Source organism: Eulemur rufifrons, chromosome 20 (genome assembly GCF_041146395.1).
Source record: "Eulemur rufifrons isolate Redbay chromosome 20, OSU_ERuf_1, whole genome shotgun sequence".
In the NCBI taxonomy this organism is placed as follows: Eukaryota; Metazoa; Chordata; class Mammalia; order Primates; family Lemuridae; genus Eulemur; species Eulemur rufifrons.
The window spans coordinates 51,210,927-51,233,536 of record NC_091002.1 but is presented as its reverse complement, the minus strand read 5'-3'; positions in this window follow the sequence as shown (position 1 = coordinate 51,233,536).

The following is a 22,610-nucleotide window of genomic DNA, read 5'->3' as shown; positions in this document are numbered from 1 at the left end:
ACACGGACACAGACACACTACACATACACACAGCAGACACACGCACACGGACACAGACACACTACACATACACGCACACGGACACAGACACACTACACATGCACACAGCAGACACACGCACACAGACACAGACACACTACACATACACGCACACGGACACAGACACACTACACATGCACACAGCAGACACACACACACGGACACAGACACACTACACATACACACAGCAGACACACACACACTACACATGCACACAGCAGACACACACACAGACATGCTCATCACCCTCTCACCCCCCCCAGCTGTCTGGTCAGGGCCCCCCAGATGTCCAGGGAGAGCCAAGGGCGCCCAGCAGCCTCTGCTTCTCACTCACTCCTGACTTGTCCACACCCCTGACCCCCCCCAGCGCCAGCTGAAGCTAAGACCGTGGTGCTCATGTCCTGGGGGGACAGGGACCCACAGGCTTTGGGCCCTTATCCCCCCACCCGACCCAGAGCTGAGGAGGGACAGGCCCTGCCCGACACTGGGGGTGGCTCTGGGAGGGCAGGGGCCATTGCGTTCTGGGGACACCCACTCTGCGTGGCGTTGGAAGGACAGCCTGGGGGCCCACATGGCCCGACCCTCAGGCGGCTGGGGGCCCCCTGCCCTAAGCCTGCAGCCCAGCCCTCCTCTCGCACGAGGGGCAGCTCCCCTGCCCACCAGGTGGGGGTTGGGGTGAGGACAGAGGCCGAGGCTGCATCCGCTCCCATCCCCCTCAGTGACTCAGAAGAGCAAGTTCCTTTTTAGAAAATTAGTTTTCCTGCGACACCCATTCATCAGGGCCGTGACGTAGGGGTGGAGCGTGGCTCTGGCGGTGCAGGGACGCGGCGTCCTGTGTGTGGCAGCTTCCCCTGGTGCCGACACCGTGCCCAGCTCGGGGCGACTGCATACACCACTCACCCCAGCCCTGGGGCTGCCCCTCCCGCCCATGCCCCATTTCTCTCTGCCCTCCCCCCTCCAGTGCTGCAGGGACAGACGCCCAGGGGGCTGGCAGTGGGGTCAGGCCACGCGGCACCGGGGCCACCCTCAGGGTTGTCAGCTCCAAGCCAGGGGCTGGAGTGTCCCAGCCACCTTCCCTGACCGTCCCCCCACAGACCCTCCAGAGACCGCTGTGCTGTGCTACGCTGCCTCCCTGAAGCCCACCCGGGCTGCAGGAGCCAGGCCCGGCCTTGCCGGCCGTGCGTGCCCCGGCAGAGACAGACAGAGAGGCTTTTGGGCCACTGGCCTCACACTCGGCAAATGCCTCTCTTCTCTTTGCTCTGGTGGCACGGAGGTGCCGGGTGGACCCCAAGACTTCAGCGAGACGGTGGGGGTGCAGACCCCGAGGTGGCCTGTGTTTATCCATCGTCACCGCTGTCGAGACCCCTCGTGGAGCGGAAGACCGGATGAGGGGGGCCTGGTGCACATGGAGCCCGGCCCTGGCCCCCACGGCTGCGGCAGGGACCAAGGAAGGGCACCCGGCACCGTCACCTGCGGACGTGCCAGCCCCAGACCCAACCTCGGGACACAACCCACACCCTGCTGGCGGGGGCTCACTGTGTCTCACGGAGCATGGTCCCCTCCTTAGCTGGCGTGGGTGCTCCCCCTGACCCCGGGCTTGCGCTTTGATTTCTGTACAAACTGGAGGAATTTCCCCCAAATGGACGGACCCGAGCATTACACCAAACCTCTGCCCCTGCCTGGGCTGTCACCACGCTTCTCAGTGGGCCTCGTGGCTTCGGAGGACGTTTGGTCCACCTCTGGCCTGGCTGGACCTCTGCCAAGGCTGCTGGGGACGCAGAGCGAAGCCAAGCCCGAGAGCCGGAACGGGGCCGGGACGGGGTCCGGAGCCCGCTCTGTCCTGTCAGGGTCAGGAGCGTCAGCATGTGCCAGGAAACACGGCACACACAGCTCAGGTCGTTTCTCCCACGAGACACCGGAGCCGCGGGCTTGGCTGCAAAGCCCACCGCGGTGCGGCCACACGTGGCCTGGGAGTGTGGCACGTGGCTGCTGCTGTCCTCACGGTTGTGAGCTTTGAGCAGCGCTGAGCTACCAGGGCGCCAGGCACGCTCTGCGCACCCGCGGCCGTCACCCCCCCTGTGCACCCAGAGGTCACAGAGGCCAGCGGAGGCCAGTCCCGCGTCAGCCAGTCAGGAGGCCACAGAGGCTGGGGACAGTGTCCCACGCAGGGCCCAGCCCACACCTGGCCCTATGGGCTGCTGCGGGCGGTGGGTGGCCGGGCCCCCAGCTCTCCTGCCCTGACGGGTCCCAGGCAGTCTTTGCCGGATCAGGGATCCACACGATCCTCCCGAGACTGTGCCCATGACTCAGCCCACACGGGGCGGACCCTGCAGTCCCAGTGACTTCCCTGCCGCCCGGCCAGCCGCATCAACGTGGGTATCTGCGCTCGACCTGACAGGCGCTCTGCCCTCCCCCTCCGCACCCGGGTCACGCTCACCATCGGGGCCGTCCAGGGAGACCTCCTTGTGGTTTTTCCTTTCCCTTCCAAAAATGTCAAGATGCCAACATCCCCCACGCCCCCAAATCTCCTTCATGGCCCCAGGGCTCAAAGGCCAACTGCTGCGTGGAGCCCACCCCCCAGGAGCCCCCACCCACATCCTCGGCCTCGGCTCTCACCTTCCCTGAACGATGCTGCAGCCCCCGCCGTCCTGCCTCCCCTCCCGGCACGGCTGTCATCCCCCCAGGCCTCCAGAGCACCCCCCTCCGGCCACCCCGCCTGCTCCTCGTCCTCCGGGCAGGGACCAAGCCCTGGAGGACACCAGAGCAGCAAAGTCACCAAGGCCCTCTCGGGCCGGCTCTGGTGGTTTCTGCATCTGCGTGAGCAACGCCTGCCCGTGAGCACGTGAGCTCGCCTAGGCAGGGACGGCTCCCGGCCGCTACCCTCGGCGCCCCTGGGCTTGGTGCCACGGCCTGGCAGGGAGACGGCCCACGCGCTTCTGGTGAATTCACGTCTGCCAGCACAGCGGGGCCGCGGCTGGAGCCCGGGTGGGGTTTCACTGGAAAACCACCATGCTCTGCCTCGCTTTTTACCAGGGTGCCACAGAGAATGAGGCCGCAGCTACTACAGTTTGAGCATTTTATGAACCAAACAATTAAATAGGTTTTAAAACATCTGCTGATAGAGTCATCCCACACAGGCAAGTACACTCAGCATTTTTAAGCAGCAACGATACGAGATGCGGGCAATCGCCGCGGAAAACACCAGCAGCCTGTTAAAATCGATAGAAAATTAGATGCTATGAAAACGCAATATGTGTCCAATTAGTTATAATTGGAGCAAATAGTGATGTAGACACAGACCACAGTGGGAAGTGTGCGCGAGCCCCACCGGCTGTGGGGGTCCGGGCCCCGCCAGCCAGCCCCGCCCTGACTGGGTGACGACTGGGGAAGGGGAGGCCCCAGGAGAGAGCAGCGGCTGCCCCCTCCTCCAGGAAGCCCTCCCACACCTGGCAAGGGCCCCCAAGACCCCAGGCTGGACCCAGAGGGCAGGCAACACTGCGGCCTCGCCACAGGCAAGCCCTGAAGTCGGCACACGCTCAGCAGGACCGGCCCCTGCACCCCAGCTGCCCCCAAGTCTGACCTCTGGCACAGCAGAGGGTGACCTTGAGCTCCGAGCACCACACAGCCTCTCTGAGCCTCAGCTTCTCCACGTGGGAGTGTGAGTGGCAGTGGCCACGTGGGCTTGGTGACGTGTGTGAGCACCAGCCCCATGCGGCCTGCAGTTGCTGTCACTCCATGGCCCTGTCCCAGCTGGGCAGGGACCCCAGCCCAGGACCTCCGGGATGGCAGCCACTCTGGGCAAAAAGCACACAGACACCCCAGAGGACCGCGCCCCTCACTCCAGCACAGCGGACACTATGACCACGTCCTTTGTGAAGATACAACAGCAACTTCTGCTCCAGGACAGCTGACACCCAGTCCCACCTGCGCCAAAGACGCGACCCTCCGAGACTGGCAGCGTGCCCCACCCCCAACTCACTGCAGAGACTCGGGGGCGCCCAAGGGGGCAAGGGTCCCCCAAGCCCAGTCACACGACCCCGGTGGCAGAGACAGGGCAGCTCCTGCCCACACTGGCTTCGAAGGCTGCGGCACCCCCGCGCGCCCCACGAGGACGTCGCCAACTCATATCTGGAGGCTTTTTGTGTTTCTTACTATGAAGCTTTTAAAATTTAAACGTCAATAACCTAATATTTCTCCAGGCAGCAACATTACCTATTAGCACTCAGATTCACCACTGAATTAATTTTTAATTCCAGATTTTGGTTAATTATTAAAATAGATAGCAGGGAATTACGGTAGCCCGTGAGTGGGAACAGCCCTGGCCGGGTGCCCGCAGGAGCCTGGGGGTCCGCCGGGCACTGACCCGCGGGACGGCCCCACGGAGACGCGCAGAGAAAGGCACAGGAAACCCCACCCCCAAAACCGCGGCTCCTACCAGAACGCTGACTCAGGCAAACGCCAACCAAGACCCGCTCGGCCCAAATCCATAACTTTTCTATCTATTCAAAAAAAGAAATGTATTATTTCTCAACACTGATAAAAGTTTAATACAGAGTTGCCCGGGTTTTTAATAAACTTGTCAACACAAGAGCCGGGCAAATTGATGGGACCTTCCTAGAGATAAATTTCGCCTCAAATAGACCCAAGGAGCAGGGGCCAGGCGGGAGGCAGGGGCGGGGGAGACACGTGATTGTTTTGCTGTCCTTTGCAAAAATGGCAAGATAGGTTTTTGTGTCTTACTATCTTAAAGACGGGGCTGGGGTAAAAGCGGGTTCAAGGTGAAGAGAGAAAGTGTCTGGCTCAGAAAGGGTCAGAGAGCCCTGCGGCCACGGGAGGGCACAGCGGCCGGGCAGAAGAGTGGCCGCGTGTCCCGTGATGAGGAAAAGCCACTCGGCATCGCAGGGTCGTGCTGGAGCCCCCGCCGCAGGTGGGACACCTGCCCCATCCCGACACCTGCTGCACCCCAGCCCCCCGCAGACGTGGACCTGGCAGCTGCCCGAGCCCAGGCTCAAGGGAGGCATCAGATAGAACAGCAGTAGGGTCCCCTGTGGCCACCCCAGGCCCTGGGACACGGTGGAGGGCCCGACTGAGCACACACTGACGGTGCGCTTTGCTCTCCGAGTTCGGCCAGTGTGTTTTCTGCTCACACTCCGGCTTCGTGAGGTCTCCCAGTGCGCGGACACACAGGACTGGAAAGTGTGTCATCTGTCCTCGGGCTGGGGGGGCACCCTATGTCTTCGGGCCTTGGGTGAGCCCTGTCACACCCCACTTAAGGACATCGGCTCCACGGGTCCCGGGAGCTGTCTGAAATTCCACCGTTAGAGACTCACTTCTTAAGTTAGAGGTGGCGGAGGCACAGCCGGTGGTGTCCTGCTGGCTGCGAGACCTCCACGCTGTGCGGGTGGCAGGGGCCGACATGGAGGCACTGGGGGGATGGGGGCACGGCCCCCCCCACCCCCCGGCAGCCTCCACCTGCTGCAGGGCCACGCCCGAGGCAGCAGAGCCAGGCCGTGTGCCGGCGGCCCTGGGGTTGGGACTCAGCTCTCCGCACTGTTCTGGTGGGAAAGGCCCTGCCACGCCCACGGGAAGGGACAGCAGGTCCCTGGTCCCTCCTGGACTTACAGCCCTCCAAAGGGCCAGGTGAGGGGAGACCACGCGTGGAGCTCAGAGCTCACCACTGCCGTGGCCGCTGCAGCTGCTGGTGTCGGGCATGCGGGGGGTGGCGGGGCCAAGGGGGCTGCTGGGCCTCGTCCCGCCCAAGTCATCCGAGTTCAGCCTCTGACAGGACAGCTGAGAGCTCGCACTATTTATACCGGCCCTGGCGGGCGGCTGGGAGACGCACGCAGCCTTGGCGCCATATCTGGGCATGACGAGGGCGCGAGGGCCTGCCAGGGGCACAAGGGCCCACATGGCGCATCTGTCCTGGGCGTCCTTCAACCTCCAAAGTCCCCACAGAGCCCCCCCCATGACAGATTCGGGGACAGCTGTCTTCTCTCCTCCCGGATGTTAAAAATACTCTGGGTCATTGTCCCACTCGTCCCAGAAATTGTCCTCCATGCATGCGTGTGCACACACACTCGCGCACACACCTGCCTCCACCCCAGCCCAGGAGTCCCTGCTCCTGCCCAACCCCATGGGGAGAGGACCCCAGACCTCGAGCTCCAGGTCTTTTGTGTGACCACCCCCTGGCCAGGGACCAGCTGGCGACCCCTGCACCCCGCACTGCTGCGGTGGGGCCGTCTCTCCTTTGCTCTGTGCCTGGGGTAGACACAGGTGGCCTGGGAGGCCCGGCGGCCGCACCTCCATCGCCCAGCAGCACACGCTCTGCACGCAATCAGGACAGCTCACGTAGCGCGGGGAGCGGACCTGGCCTGCAGGCTGAGTCGCGCCTCTGACAGTCGGGGTGAGCTGGCCTGATTTCGAAGCGCCTTTGTGGTGACCGCTTTGTAGGAGCCGGGCCGGGTCCCTCTGTGTCAGGAGCAGCTGCCGGGCTGCTGGTGGCCTCCGGTCCCTGCCCTTGAGACGCGCTGCCCTGGCGCCGCCTGCGCAGCACTGCAGCTCCCGGGCAGCAGCTCCACACGCTCCTGCCGCGCTGCAGCGGCCGCCCCTCCCCACTCAGGGTCAGAGCCAGCCGGGAAGTCTGCGCCGGCGGCCGCAGTCCTCGCTCGGCACCCCGGGCCTCCCAGGGAGGGCCCTCCGGGCCCCGAGCTCTGGCTGGCCGGGCCCAGGACCGCAGGAAGGAGCAGACAGCCTGCGTCTCTGGGAGCCGCCGCCATGGTCCCTTCCCGCAAGTCGTGCCCACCTCTTCCCGGGTGTCATGCGTCCAGGACACTGGGACAGAGGCTGCTGGGGGGCCAGGGATAGTAGGTGAGGCCAGGGTCTGCCAGAAAGCCAGAGCCCACACCCTCACGCCACGGCCAGCCACCCAGGTCAGCGCCCTGCCCGGGGGCGTCAAAGGCACGGAGCTGGCTGCAGACCGCGAGGCCTCCTGCAAGCGCACACAGGCCGGGCTGAGTCGGCACGAAGCCTCTCGGATTGCCGGGGACCCGCCATGCCAAGGTGACAGCGACGGATGCCACTGCACGGCCGCCCTCCTCCGGCCTTCCCTGCCCCACAAACCACGCCTGCCTCTCCTGGCCATGCCCTGGAGCTGGCCCCCGTTCCTCTGTGGTCTCAGCTTCAATTTAGGGCATTTTGGGGGGGAAATTTGCAATTCAAGGGACGTTGACTCTGATTGTCTCAGCTACAGCAGCTAAACTATCTGTCCTGTGGGTCAACCTAGTCATGCAAGTAGCAGTTTATTCTTCCATGCGACGTTTTCACACGAGGCCGAGACTTTCAGGGGCGACTGCTGCTGCGTAGCTCGGGCAGCTCTCAGCGGGCCGCCCGGCTCTGACACGCTTGCGCAATGCACGCTTTCCCTCGCCTGACGGACGCACCGCCACACTGGAGTCGCCAGCCACCCCCTCTCTAGAAGGCGGTGCCGCAACTTACTGGGCCACCTGGCTACAAAAATAAGATAACTTGTTCTTGCGGCACACACGCACACACACGCACACACATGCACACACATGCACACACCACGCACACGCACATGCACACGCACATGCACACACGTGTGCACACGCACACACAGAGCAGCAGGGCCATCCCTTCTCGCAGACTGTGCTCCTGAGGTCTACTGGGGGGGTACATCTCACTGGGAGCACGGCTAGAGTTTGTGAGCTGCAGAAGAGGAGGGTTTAGTGCCACAGTTCTCATAGCTACTGTTTCCGCCAGCACCTGCGCCCACCACCCCATTCCGGGGAGCAAAGGTCTCCAGAGTGTCCTGGGAAACCCGGAGCCCCCACGCGGCAATGCCTGCCCTGGAGCATCAGAGACAGGGCACGGCCTCCTCACAGCCATAGTCCCCGGGACCCCAGCTAGCAGGCAAGTCCCAAGGGGGAGGCGCGTCCAGCCTCGACCCCACTGGCCATGTCCCAGGCTCCTTCCCCCCGAGAGTCCTCAGCACCCGCAGCAACATAGCTGGGTGGCACCCTGACCTGGGCGCAGTCAGCCGCTCTCCCCGCCTTCACATGGAGAGGCCCAGAGATCCCACGGAGGAAGGTCCCGGCCCACGCTCCACGCCAGCTCGGCGGAGCTCCCGTCCACCCTTTGGAGCTCGGTGCAGAGGAGACTCCAGGCCCCGGCGGGAGCCCAGGGGAGCCCAGGGGAGGGCCAGCGGGTCACGCGTGGGAGAGGCCCGAGCTCCCAAGGGGGGTTGCTCATTTCTAATTCAGCGGATCAGAGGCTGGAGGTGATTTACAGCCGAGTGGGCCGCGGCCCTCTCCCTGTGAACTCTCTAGTTTTACTGCTCAGTCAAACCTAATTCCCAAATACTAATGCTTTTATTTAAACACCACATCCTGCAATAAAGCTTTAATGTACGGCAGCCGCATCTGGGGGAAGAGAGTGGTGTGTCTGCGGCCGCCCGCGGCCTCGGTGGCCACGCGCCTGGCTGCTTCCCTCCCTGCGGCCGGAGCTGGAAGCGAGGAGGGCAGAGATGACCTTCCGGGGGATGCTGGGCACTGACCCCTCTGGGCCCGGTGGCCCAAGGGCAATGCCACCTCCCTGGCCACTACACCCAGGCAGAGCCGCACGGTGAGAGGACGCTGCTTCCGGAAGGGGCCCAGCCGCACGGTCCTCTCTCCCTCAGCTGCAGCCAACCCCAGACCCTGGGGGGAGCCGCCTGTGAGAGCCCCTTGTCCAGGGGCTCCTTGCGCGGTCCTGGCTGCTAAGGTGACCTGGCTGCCCCCAGACCCAAAACTTCCGGCCCTTGAAGGAGAGGGACCACCAGAGGCCAGGGCGGGAGGGCGGAGGCCACACACTCCCCAAAACAGCCTGAGGCCTGGGCGCCCGGCAGGGACTCGGCCTCACCCAGGCTGCAGACGGCCTGGCGGACGCACTCCCTCCGGCGGCCCCTGCCAGGGCCCCAGCCTCTCCGCCCTTCATCTGGCCCTCGGGACCCGCTTGGTGGGAAAGCGTCTCTCAGACTGGGTCCAGAATCTGTGCCCGTCTCCTGGGACCCAAAGGACATGCTCCCAGCCCTGGTCCTGAGGGGAACTCGGCCCCCAGCAGGGGGAGGGCCCTGGATCACACACGCGGCTTTTGCCAAAACCTTGCCTGGCTTCACAGCCAAAGTGCCTGGGGTTGGATTTGGTGAAAACAGAAAGCAGCGCTGGCTCTGGCGGGAGTGCGGGATTGGGGGTGGGGGGCGGGGTGCTCATGAGCCGGGCAGTTGGTAGAATCCAACCCCCCCACTCGAGGCTGGGCTGGGGGTTAGGCAGGACAGGTCAGCCCCTTTGGCTCCTTTCCAAAGACCCCTAGGCAGAAAAGCGGGGCCTGGGTGGCAGGAGCCTGACCCCGAGACTCTGCCGGGGGGCTGGGGCCCCAACCCGACCTCCCCAGGAGCGACTGGGTCGGCCTCACCCCTGCCTTGCCGCGGAGCCCGGGTGAAGCCAGAGGCTTCCGGTCAGAGCCCCTCACACGTGCCGCTGAGCCCCGGACCCCCCAGTCCAGCCGCCTGCCCTTCCGGGCGGCTCTTCTTCACCTCTGGCGGCCGGTTCTGGGTGACTGTAAGTGGGGCCCCAGAGCCGCCACCACTCGGTGTTCCCAGGCCAAGGCCCCCGTGCCCCGGCCCGACCAGCCCCAAGCACCCACGCCCGCCAGGCCCGCCCGCCCTCTGCCGCAGTCAGCACGCTGAATATTTAATGTCTGGTGAGCACTTCCACCTGCTGACACAGGCAAAGTGACAGAACAATGCCGGCAGGGACGTGGCTGTCCACCGACGCCCAGGCAGCCTGCCACCCATTCCCGCCCCGCCACAGCCACCTGCCCGTGTGGACTGCCCCGGTCGGTGAGAGAGTCCCTGCCTGAGATACATACTTCTTTACATTCCATAGCTCAGCAGGTCCATATGGGCATATAAAGAAGCATGTCTCCCAAGCAGGCCGTCCGCAGGCCCGGGAAGGGCCCTGGCACCAGGCTGTGCCGTCGGGTCGGGGGAGGCAGATCAGAGGCCCCGATGTCCACACCCTCAGCCCTCCCTGCACCTGTGCCTGCGTCCCACTGTCCCCAGGGGCCCCGTGGCTCCCCACTGCCTTCTGCCCTGGGGACCCCCAGCACGCTCAGGCACACACGCAGTCCACACGGCAGGCAGACAGCAGGCCCCGGAAAGCCTCCAGCCCCGGCTCAGCCCCTCACTTGCCCCAACGGGAGCCCAGTCTTCCCACAACGGAGCCAGACGAGGTCCAGGCCGCTGCCCCCACGCCAGGGACAGGATGCACCGTCCACATCCCAAACTTCCAGACACACGCCAAGGCCCAGCCAGCCCCCGCCCTCTCCACTTGGCCCCTCTGAGCCCCCGTGTCCCACCCAAGCAGAGACAGAACTGAGCAGACAGACAGCCTCGGGGAGCGGCCCCCACCCGCGGCCATAGGGGCCGGACCCACTCACAGGACCAGCCACCACCTTCTCCTGGAGCTGGAAGACTCCTCCTGAGCCAGACACGGAGCTCGAGACAGTGGCACGTGGTGCCGGGAGACCCCGCAAGCAAACCAGGGGGCTTACCTGGGCAGCCGGCCTTTTCCTGGGCAGCTCCCTGGTGAATTCTGCCTCCCAGGAACGGGAGGCCCCAAGGGGAGGGCTCAGTGCCTCTCTTTGCCGATGTGAGTGAGCAAGACAGTCCTCAGAGGTCTCCACGGCCCCGGAGAGAGGCTGCGTCTCCCGAGGCTTCCACTTGGCAGGCAGCTCGCGCAGCCACGGCCCGGCCACGCAGCGGACGCCCGGCCGGCGAGGGAGCTTCTCCCCACTGGCCGTCCCTTCCTTTGGCACTCTGCACCCCTCCCTCCCTCCCTCCCTCTCCTCTCCTGCCCTCTCCATGCCCGGCAGCAGTCACCGAGCTGAGCCACCTCCGCCTCCCCGTGGGCATAGCGCGGCTCACCTGGAGCAATGGCTGTGCAGAGCCGCCAGCTCACACGGGCACCCAGGGGTCAGTGGGACACCGTCGCCCACTCACAGCTGCAGCACCCCGGCCACCGGCCCCTCACCTGGCTCTTTGTGGCCTGCGCCCAGCCCCCGCCAACCCCTGATCGATACCAATTTACAGTCGAATGCAGGGGCTGCCTTCCTGCTAATGAATTCCCCTGCTCACCAGCTTCTAATGAACCCGTTGAAGAGGGTTTAAGTAAACTTAGCAAGCGGCAAACTAAGCACTTTGTAATACTTAATTGTATTGGTAATTTTTCCATTGCATTTTTAAATTTCTCTGTGAGTGGAGAAGTACAGGTCCCCTCTTCCCTAATAACTTCTAGACCAGCCGAGTAGCAGGAGTCTGCAAAACACAGAGAAAGAGGCCAAAGGAGACCCACGGGACCTCAAGGTTAGGTCCCCACAGGCAGGGGGGAGCCACCCCCAGCCTGCTCAGCGGAGGGGGAGGAGGAGACCTGCGGGGGTTTGGAGTCCCCACCACTGCGCAGGGCGCGGCCCACAGGTGAGGAGGTGGGCCGAGGAAGGAGGCGGCACTCTGCAGGTGCCCGTGGGGCAGAGAGCCACGGGGGGGGGGGGACCTGGCCAGGCACAAGCACTGAGCCCCGGCCCTGCCGCCGCACTGACCCTGGAGTGGGGCCGGAGGGCGGCCCCGGGACCCGAGAGGACTCCAGTCCCCCTCACCAGCAGGCCGAGGTCCGCTGGGACCCTGTCACCAGCCTGCTCCTGGGAGGGCACAGCAGGAGGGCATCCCACTCTCACCCCCGGGGCAGGACAAGGTCTCCTCAGAGCCCACGGTGTGTGCAGGCCACGGCTCAGGCCCCGGGCATGGCTGGGCGGGAGGCTTGCGTGGCGGCTGTGAGCAGGGCTCTGGGAGGCACCTCCACGGAGGAAGGAGCCGCTGGCAGAGAGACGTGACGTGCCCTCTGTGAGTGGCCACCGTTTGGCATCCTTTCCGTCAGCCAAGGGTAAGAAAGGGCAGCCCAGACCGCAGCCCCAGCCCCAGCTTCCCGGCCGGTGGGTGAGCAGCTTGTCTCTGCCTCCCACAGGCCTGTGGCGTGGGGGGCTTCCCCCTTTCCCGGCCCCCTGAGGAGACGGCAGAGCCTGGGACCCCCTGCCCCCTTCTCCCCAACCCCAGGCATTCGTGCGGATGGGGTCTGGGGGCCAGGGGAGCACTGGGGGACCCCAGAGGGCGGAAGAGTCACCGCAGACCCAGCTAGAGCCTCACGAGCTCCTGCCCATTCACAAGTGAATCAGTCACTTTTCAAAAAGTTTCCGATCTTGGTAGAAAAAGAGCCTCCGCCGCCTCCAGGCAGACCCCAGGGCAAGCAGAGTTGGCGCCCGGCAGGATGAGGCCGGGGCTCTTTAGCGCCGCCCCCGCCTTCCCGCCCCTCACCCCCAGCACCATGGGGAGGCGTAAGGAAGTCACTGCCTCACAGGGACCGCACAGACGCAGCCCACCGGGACCGGTCCCCAAAGCCCCCAGTCTCCGTCCACGTGTGCCCCCCGCCCCTGCGAACACCTGGCGGGGGCACCCTCTGGACCCCACCGGGGCTGGGAGAGCCGCTGAAGTCCAGAGTCCCAGCAGGGGCAGCCCTGCCGGCCCCCGTGCCCACCCGCACCTCCGTGGTCCGTGCTGCAAGTTCAAGGTAAGTTTACCACGTTCTGGTTGCCGGGGCTTTGTTGCAGAGCGGCGGGTGAATCGTGCGCCCCGTCCCCACAGCCCCCGCCCCGGCCACCGCCGCGCGTCCAGGGGCAGCTGCTTTCTTGCAAAATGCCCGCATGTCAAAGTTCGTGCCTCCCCGCCGGACGCGCCCTCCCCGCCCCGCTAGCTGCTGGCTCTGCAGTTTTCCAAATGTGGACGATGCCGCGAGCAGAGAGAAAACTCCAAAGCAGCCCTGCTGGAGCCACGCGGCGCCAGCACCCACAGCACCCACCTCGCCCGCGGGCACACCCCCACCGCAGCGCAGGGCAAGTTTGCAGGGGCCGTCCCGGCGGCCGGCGGTGGTGGCGGGCTGAGCAGGACTCACCGCGGAGCCTGGGACCGGGGAGCCCCTCAGGCTGGACTGGTGACAGCCGAGGTGGCGGTAGCAGAAGCAGCGGCAGCAGCAGCAGCGGCGCGGGCGCAGGGTCGTGGCTCCCAGGGAGATGCTGCAGCGGCAGCCACCTCCTCCTGGAGCCAATCGCGAATGCAGGGGTGGGGGCAGGCCGGAGCTCCGATGCGTCCGCACTTGCGGTGGGGGGGCAGAGAGAGAAAGAAGACACCAGGCACCCCCTCTCCACACCCCTGCCCTTCCCCCAGGCCTCCTGCAGCAGCGCAGACTTAGCGGGAGGGAGATCTTGAGAGAGAGAGAGAGAGAGAGAGAGAGAGAGGGAGAGGGGAGGGAGGGAGGAGGAGGAGGCTGATGCAGAGTTAGGAGAGGCCCGAGCTGCACACCTTGCTTGGGCCTCTCTGCAGGACGCTCCTGCGCCCCTCTGGGTCGGCACCAGGTAGAGAGCTGGAGGTCAGGGTGGAACAAAAGGCAAGGTCCCGAGGGTGTGTGCGCTCACACACGCTCGCACACGCTCGCACACGCACCGCACGGGAGCCACGGCGGGGGAGGGGAGGGCAGGGCCTGACCCCAGGGCGAGCAGGCGTGGGCCCCGGATCAGGAGTGGCCTCACCTTGGCAGCTCTTATATACCCGGCCAAGCATCCCAGGCACGCGGCCCTGGCCGAGGCCCCTCGGGCTGCGCTCCCCGACCATATTTAGTCAAGCAGGGGAAAAAATAGCCTGTCAGCTGGGCTGCGGCTGTCCCGGCCACCGGGAACGGGGTGGGGGCGCCCGCGCCATTGACGGTGGGTCCCGGGCCAGGCTGCAGCCAGGCCCCTCCCGGGCCCTCCCGGACAGGCCTCCCACCACTGTCCCTGCCCCGCCGTCCCTCGCTATTTTTAGCCCAGCCCCAGGCAGAGGCGCCTCCTCAGTAGCGGCCTCAGAGACCAGGCCGGCCTGGTCCTCGCGTGCCCTGGGCAGACCCGGCAGCTCCCAGGGAGCAGGGCCAGGGGCCGCCTCCCTCCCTGCTCTCGGCCCCAATGGGCTGAGCCCCCGGCACTCCAGGATCCCCCCAGAACTGGGGCCCAGATCAGACAGTGACGGCACCGGCTGGGTTTCCGGAGGCTCCCAAGCCACCCCCGGAGTCATGACAGCTGCCGGTCACCTTGGACAGCCGGCAAGGTGGATCCGCTCGCCACCCCCATGCCAGGCCCTGGCACCACAGGCGTGTGTGACCAGGAGACCCCAGGCCCCACCCCAGGTTTCGCACCAGAATCATGTAACAGACGTGTCTGGGCCTGGCCTGGACTCAGGGTCCCGCAGCCTGGGAGTGGCAGACTGTGCCCCACACGTGGTGTGACGCTGCCCAGGCGTTGCCGTCCCCGGGGGCAGCCGGGCGCAGGGACAGGAGCCTGTGTAGCTCAGAGCGAGCTCACCCGCAGCTAAACCCAGGGGACACCTTCAAGGAACCTGCCTCCACCCTGGCCCCGGGGTGAGGTGGGTCACTCTTCCAGGATCCTCCCAGGCTCACGGCCCACTCCCCACCTGGGGCAATGCCCGAGGCCGGCTCTGAGGAGGCCCAGACCCTCAGCAGCGTCCCGTGGGGCTGACAGCCCCTCCGCTGTCTCCTGGCCTCAGAGAGCAGGAGCCGGCACTTGGGGGGCTTCTTGGGAGACGGGCCGTGCTCCCAGCCCCAGGGCCCAGATGAGGGTCCCCGTCTCACCCTGAGGGACGTCCAAGCGCTTTTCTGCAAACCCAGGAGCCACTTGGCTTCCCTGACAGTGGGAGAATGTCCGGCACGAGGGACGGCGCCCGAAACCCCACAGGGCCACCTCCCCACCCTGCCTTCCTGCTCCAGGCATCGCAGAGGGAGGGTCGCAGTGGCCAGGGACGCCCCGCTCAGCCTGCGGGGTCAGGGTGCAGAATGGTCCCGGGCGGCTCCTGCAAAGGATGCAGAAGCTTCTGGCGAGGAGGGTGTGGAGTTGGCATGGCCGTAAATCATGGCGGTTAATCAGCCTGGCCGCGCAGCCCGGCACTCTCAGACAAGGGCGGGGGCACGGGGGGGGGGAGGGCTGCTGTGGGCGGCCAGTCCCCATGGGTCCCCAAGGTCCCTAAGGCAGAGCCAGAGGACAGGGCATGCCAGCTTTGAGAGTGTGCAGACCAGGGCGTGCTCTGGAAGGCTCTGTGTGGACTCTCGGTTCAGCTCCAAGGCCTCCCTAAGAGGTGTTTTGTTCCCCTCACTTTACTGAAGAGGAACTGGCGCTCAGCGGGGCAGCCGACCCGACCAAGGCCTCATGGCTGATGGTGAGCAGAGCTGGACGGGGACACGGCCACTGGGCTCTCGCCTGCCCCGACAGGTGGTGAAGGCTCTGCGTCCCTGCCCAGGCTGCTCCATCACCCTCTGAAAGGCAGAGCGCCTCGGTCAGCCCACACGGACATCCGCGCACAGCTCAGGGTGCCGGCCTGAGCCAGAGGCCGGCCCCCTCCCACCCGCCTGGGGCCACTGCCCAGCCTGTCCGGGGGGAACAAGGAATGTTCTGCACTGTCCCAACCACCACCACAGGCCACATGTGGCTGCCAAGCGCTCGACCGGGGCTCGTGCGGCTGTAAATCTGTACCTTACGTGGTCCGTCTTGGGTTTGCTTCAGTTTCAGGAGCCACACAGAGCTGGTGGCAGCCGCATCCCACAGTGGGGGAGGGAGAGACACACAGTTAAACAAGCCGGGGAACACCCAGGGCTGGGCGTGGGGCAGGACCTGCGGTGGCCTTGCGGGTCAGAGGTCAGGGGAGGCCTGGGGGCCTTGAGCAGGCTGGGGCAGGACCCTGTGGCTGCCTGCCCTGCTGAGAACCGGTGTGGGGGCAGGGGCAGGACGGCTGGGCCACTGGGAGGCCATTCTGCCTGCTCCGTCCTGCCTGTGCCTTCGTTGGCCACGAGCTTCCCTGGGGGAGCGACGTGGTTACGGAGAAAGAGGGGGATCAGAGCACGGGTCCCCCCGGAGCAGGGTAGGTGGGACGGAGAAAGGCTGCGCCAAGCAGGCTTCATGGGCCCATTTTGCGGTGAGCAGACGGAGCCTCACACCCCTCCCCCCACCTCCCACAGCCCATGTCCCCCCGAGCCCTGGAGGAAAGGAAAGGGCACAGGAGGGGACTCTGGCTGCAGTGGGTCGGGGAAGCCCACGGGGACCCCAGAGTGGCCAGAGGACCGGCGCTCAGGAAGGCCGGTGGGCAGCCCAGGGAGGGGCATGTGGGGGTGCAGGCGACTGGGCCAGGGCCCCGCCCTCGTGGGCACCGCGCAGGCCCTGCTGGCGAGGGTGGGCGCAGAGGGCAGCGGCTCCCCGGAAGCCGAGGACGGCGATGGAGCCGCGTGCACAGGCCCCCGGGGCAGCCTCGTCAGGGAGGGCCAGAGCCACACGGTCACCACGCCCAGTGTGGGGAGGACCCACCCAACCCGGGGCCCCCCGTGGAGCAGCCTCGGGGGTCCAGCAGGACCACCCACGCGAGATGGTTGTCCTCAGAATGCCACATACGGGTGTCTTCACACCAAGTCTCGTCCCCCTGCGCCATTGGCGACACTCCATGGGCCAGTGCGGAGTCTCCCCGAGAGGCACAGCCAGTGTGGGGGGCCTGGGAGCAGCCGCGTCCCGGCTCTCGCTGCCAGGGGAGGGGTCCCGCTGACGGGGGCTCTGCCACCCCACACCCACCGCTTTCCTGCCCTGAGCCAGCCCCTCGGCCACTGCTGGGGTCAGTGCCCAGCGTCGCGTATCCCAGTAGCGGAGGGTGGAGGAGGGAATCAGGGCAGTTTCCGACCTCGCTGAGCCTCAGCTTCCCCATCTGCAAAGTGGGGCCACAGCACCTCCTCTTCGGTGAGGAGGCTGCGCGGGGACGTGCGGGGCTGTCTGGGTACCTCAGGTCCCCTCTCACCTCGCTTTGGGCCTTTTGCCCCCGTTTACGCAGCTTGAGGAACTGAAGGAGCGAAGGGATGAACGACTCAATCAAACTGACCCATCCGCCAGGAGACACTGGGGCTGGGGCCGCACGTGGTGGGGACCGGGGACTCCTGCTATAACCACGCTGATGTGCACTCAGCCTTGGGGGGGTCAGGCCACTGTGGGAGGTCGGGGACACCCCCGCCAGGATGACCCCCTGGGCAGCAACGGGAGCCGCTCCCACGTCCCATCTCTAAGATCCCAGCGGAAGCTGCCCCACGCCCCGGAAACCCCTGGTTGCCCACGACAACGAGGTGAAATCCCCAGCAGCCGAATGTGCCATCGGGGGGGTGGTTCTCGGGGTTTCTCAGAACCCCCATGTTTTACACCCCAACAAGGGCCGACCACTGACCGTGAGTTTGCGCTGACACTTCCTTCCCTGCAGATCCTCTAACCTGAGCTCCCAGCGCGACGCGGAGACCCAGTTTCTCCCTTGGAACCGGCTGTGGTCGTGTGGGGTCAGGGAGGCTGAGTGCCCGCGGCTCCAAACGGGGCGGGCGCCGCCCCTGGCCAACCCACCCACCGCGGCCGGGAGCGTGGAGCCCGCCCCCCATGACAGCCAAGCTTTTGAGGAACTGCCAGACTTTTCCACGGTGGCTTCACCTGCAGTTCCTCAAAAACTGAAACCGTAAAACCCAGCAATTCCATTCCTAGATTTACGCCCAAATTAAAAAGAAGCATTCAAGCAAGCGCTTGCGCACGAGTGTTCATAGCTGCGTATTCACAACAGTCCAAGGTCGAAACAGCCCGAATGTCTGACAACTGATGACCATAAACCAAACACGGCACGTCCAGGCGGCGAAACGTTACCTGGCCGTAAACAGGATCGAAGCTCTGCCAAGTGCCACCCTCACGGGGCCGGGCCCTCCCCCCGCCAGAGGCTCCCTGCTCCGCGCCAGCCCCCGTCCGGCCCCCGCTGTGCTCCCCAGAGCCAAGCAGGGCTTCTCTGGGTCAGCGAAGGCCCCGGGCCGGGGAAGGGCTGGCCAGAGTGAAGGGGCAGACTTGGGAGGCCCAGTCCAGCTCTCCAGGGGGTCGGGGCAACAAGAGGATGCCCCCTGCCCAGCTTCCAGGGGCTGCACCTGTGGGCTGGCCCCTCTGTGCTGTCCTGCCTGTGCCCCTGGCTGAGTGTGGGGTCTGGATCCACGGGCCGGCAGGACTGGGTGGGCAGGGACCTAGGCCCCACCCAGGGGCAGGGAGTACGGGAGACTGCAGACGGCGGGGCCTGCGCTGGGCCTGTGACCCCTTCCCACCAAGGCCGTGCAGAGGCACCCAGGGCTCTGCTCAGACTGGTCAGCAGGGAGTGTCTGAGCTCTGACCCACGGGCAGCTCTCCCTGCCTGGACGGTGGGCCATAAACCCCAAAGCACATCAGGGACCTAAAGGTGTTCCTAAAAGTGGTGTCACTGGCGGATATCTGTGTTGCACAGACAAAGAGAATGTATAGCCTGCGGGACTTCTCAGAGCCTTTACAAGGTCAGCATGCACTGCAAGCCCTGAGCATGGGACACAACTGCAGTGCCACCATCCCCTCTGGCCCCCCAACACATGTGGCATGGGGCACCGTGGGGGTGGGGGAGCTGGGAGGAAGCTGTGTGTGGGAGGTGGGGCACGAGGCCTGCCCTGCCCACTGCAGGAGGACTGCGACCCCCCCACTGTGCCTGGGAGGCTGCCTCTGCCCGACCTCGGCACATACGTGCCACGCACACGCACAGGGCCAAATGAGCGTGCACACGTTACTTAACGGCAGTGGGAAAACCTCTCCGACAGCTCGTAAAGAAAGTTCTATTTCATGCCGTGATGTCAGCAGAGAGCAATTCATTTCCAGGAGACAGACATCCCATCTGGAGTGGTGACAGCTTTGCCGTGGTGGGGACCTGGGCACTCTGGGAGGCGCCGGCTGGGGCCACCCAGCAGCCTCGGGTCACACCAGGCGGCCTCGGGTGCACCTAGGGGTCCGGGCTGGCCTCTGAGCCCTTGGAGGTCCCCTCGCCCTCTGAAGGCTCCTTCTCCCACCGTGCCTCGGTTGGGTGGCGTGTTGAGCAGAGCGAGAAGGACCTCACGCACCCCTCCCTCGGAGCCCTGACACGTGCTGCCCCCAGCTCTCCAGTGGGCGCCTCGGGGCTCTCCCGGGACAGGTGCTCAGGGGAGGAAGACGCAGTCGTGCACTGTGCTCTAATCCCACCCTCCGTGGTTGGAGGATGCGCCCCTCGCGCTGGACCTCATGGGGCAGCCGAGGCGACCCTGTCACACCTTCCACCGTCAGGGCTCCCTCCAGAAGAGGCCCCGGCGGCTGCGCTGCACGCGGCTGGGAACCTGCGCCGTGGATCGGCCTCTCTTGACACAGCTGTGAGCCCCCCAGCACCTCCACTGGCCTCGTCTGGAGAAACAAAGACCCCAGGGCTGGGGGCTGGCCGCTCGCTGGGGTCCCTGGAGGACACTCTGCCTCCTTGACCACACGGAGCTCCCACCCTAACCCGCAGGGAGCCGCTCCCTGGCAGAGTCCTGGCGTGTGGGACGAACAGCTGTCCCACTCAGAAACTCCGGGGGAGCCAGATGCAGGTTCTTAAAACCTTGGAGGTATTCCCTGAATTTATTACGGGGCCTGATAAATTATTGAATCGGAGTCCTTGAGTGCCCGAGCAGAGGCGGCAGCGCTACGAGGACACTGTGCGCGTCTGGGGCTCGCCTGCTGTGGGCGGAGGTTCCGGGGGCACCAGCCGGCAATGCCGATCCCGACGCGCTGCCTGGTCAGAGCAGGGACCGCGCCTGGAAGGGGCTCGAGGTGGGCAGAGCCTGGCTGGTCCCGCAGGGGAGGCCCTCACGGGCCTTCCGGCCACCTCAGCCCGGGGTCTCACTGGCATTTCTGGGAACAAGGGGGCTCAGAGTTTCCCAGCTTCCTTTGCAAGCAAGACTCTGGGACACAGAACCCCCAAATCCCTGACCCCGGTGTGCGTGCCCTCCGCCATCCTGAGTGGCGCGAGACCAGCAGCCTGACAGGACGTCACTCCCGTGGTTAGGTGCTCGGACCGTGAGCTAAACAGGAGTGGCCTGGCCTGGCCACATGCCGCAGGCTGCCTGGGGGGGCCCAGAGGCAGCCCCCGGGAGCCAAGAGCGGCCCCCAGCCCACAGCACAGAACATGGGGCCTCGGTTCTACAGCCACAAGGAGCTGAGTTCTCCCAGCAATCACGTGAGCTTGGGAGAGGACCCCGACCTTGGGAGAGACCGAAGCCAGGTCAACACCTTGATTCCAGCAACACCTGATCCCAGCTCACTGGGACGCGGCACAGAGACCCCAGCCACGGCAGGCCGGAATTCTGAGCCATGGAAATGGTGACAGAATAAATTATTAGGGTTGTTTTACGTTGCCAAATTTGTGGTCACTTGTTACACAGCACAGAAAACTAACCCAAAATTGAAACTCGAGGCCAGGCGTGATGGCTCACACCTGTAGTCCCAGCACTTTGGGAGGCTGAGGCAGGAGGATCACTTGAGCCCAGGAGTTGGAGGCTGCAGCGAGCTGTGATGACGCCACTGCACTCCAGCCTGGGCAACAGAATGAGACTCTGTCTCAAAAAAATGAAAACAAAAAACAAAACTGAAACACAAACCATACAATCTCAGACTACACAGCCCAAGCTCCGCCTGCCATGTCCAGGTGGCAGCTGGTGGGACCGGGGTCACACCCGCACCCCCGTCTGGGTACAGTTCCTCCGGCTCTGTGAGGAGGATCTGAGCTTTCCCGGGGCTCTGAGGGGCAGGGTGCCGTCGTGGGCTGGGCCGGCCCTGGTGGTGGGGGCGCCGGGCCTGCACGCAGGGCTTGGGCAAGCCTGGCGGTGCACTTCTCAGGGCCACGGCAGAGCCCGTGGGCCGTCCCCTCCCACCTCCGGGACATCCTTGGACCCTTTGGAGCTCCAAAAGCCCAGACAGGGTACTCAAACCCCCTTCTCTTCGAGGCCAGAGGCGAGGCCTGTCTGCCTCCCACGGGCGGACAGCTAAGCTGGTGCCTCGGCCCTGGGTGGCTGCGCCCAACGCCGGCATGAAGCCCCCCCAGGACCCCCCCTGCCTCCCTCTCTCTGGCACCTAAAAGCCTCGTGGAGCCGTCCTGGAGCCCGTGGAGCCCTGGTCCCCCACACGGTCCCCAGCTCTTCCACTGAACTGCCCTCACCTCCCTCAGTGGCCGTGGCCGTCAACCCACTGACACCCTCGGGCAACTGCTCGTGCGGGGCCGTGTTCCAGAGCCACGGGGTGGGCAGTTAGCCCAGAGGACACTGCGGGGGGCTGCGGGGGGGCTTTTAGGCAGCAGGCGTCTGTGCCCCCCACCAGGCCTGCCTGTGTTTGGGGCTCCCAGTGGGGCTGCTGCCCGAAAGGTGGCCTCTTCCGGGCCCCAGGGTGACCTTCGCCGAGCTGCCCGGCTGGCAGCCGCTCCGCGAAGCATTTCGCATTCACGGTTACGAGCTATTTTATTGCCCAGTCAGTAAAAACCTGATGATGTCATTGCAGAGGCAGTCAGATGCCAAAAATGAAACATTTCCTCCTGTTCACCACCGACCCTCCGCCTCCATGCGGGCCTCTGCCTGGCACCTCCTGGTGCTTTTGCTCATTGTCGAGACCTAGAGACCACGCAGGGGCTGCCTCCAGGCCAGGGAGCACACGCGAGGCCGTGGGCAGAGCCTGAGTGGCCAGGGCCAGGGGCTGGGGGCTGGGGACGGCTCTGGGAGGGAAGCTGCCTGTGGTCCACTCTGACCCCAGCCCCTCTGGACCAAAGGTGGAGGCACAGGAGTGGCCCTAGGCTGGGGTCTGCCTGCTGGGGCCTGGGCCCCTCTGCAGAAACCAGGGGCCCCAGAAGCAGCTCTGGTCCCCTTGGAACAGGTCCTTTGTGCCCCTGTCACAGGAATCTTGACAGAGATGGGGGCGCACGGTCACTTATGCAAGAGCTATTAGCTGAGGCCACAGTAAGGGCCACACGCTCTGCTGAGAGCGGGGACAAAGCATGAGCAGAGAGCGGGGCCCAGAGCCAGGTGGCCTGGACACGTTACCCAACCTCCCAGAGGCTCCAGCCCTCTTCTGGGCATCAGTTGGTCATGCACCCTCGGGAAAGGGGCTTAGCACAGGGCCTAGTGTAGAGAGGGTGCCAAGCGCCTGCTCAGACCACCGGTCCCCCTCCCGAGAGCCCACCTTAGAACCAACACAACAGGTGAGAGGTACAGTAGGGTCGTCCAGTGTCAAGAGGATAGGGAGGGCTTCCTGGAGGAGGTGGCATCCACCCAGTAAGGGTCGTCTTTTCCCCTGGAGGGGAGGGCACTCTCAGGCCCTCTCTCTAGTCCCTGGTTGAGGCCTGGAGCCTCAGGACCCAGGACAACAGTCCCAGGCTGGAGCTACTGCCCCTGGGAGCCAGCCCAGGACTCACCAGCCAGGGAACACTTGTCCCCTCGGTCCTCAGGCTCCTCGGCACCCAGCCAGGACGCTTCCGGAGGTTGACATCAGTGCAGACTCATGCTCCATGCTTGGCACCTACTGGGCAGACCCAA